Here is a 223-nt window from a genome sequence, read left to right as displayed (position 1 = left end):
GCGGCTTGAAAAGATCTGCCATGAAAAGCTGCGGCTGGAGTGCTGGTTTTCTTTTTCCCCTTTGGGCTTTCACGTTCACAAGAGGGAAAGGGGAGCCCCGGAATCGGGAAGAACAGGTCATGGCTGAGCCCTCTGAAGGGGGAGCAGCAAAACCTGCTGCTTGCTAGGGGGGGGCAGCAGCAGAGCTGCGGCCTGGCTGGTCCCGCGGGCGGGGTGGGAAGCA

The sequence above is a fragment of the Chaetura pelagica genome, unplaced genomic scaffold (genome assembly GCF_000747805.2).
Source record: "Chaetura pelagica isolate M959 unplaced genomic scaffold, ChaPel_1.0 scaffold468, whole genome shotgun sequence".
Taxonomy (NCBI): Eukaryota; Metazoa; Chordata; class Aves; order Apodiformes; family Apodidae; genus Chaetura; species Chaetura pelagica.
This window is presented reverse-complemented; position numbering follows the sequence as displayed.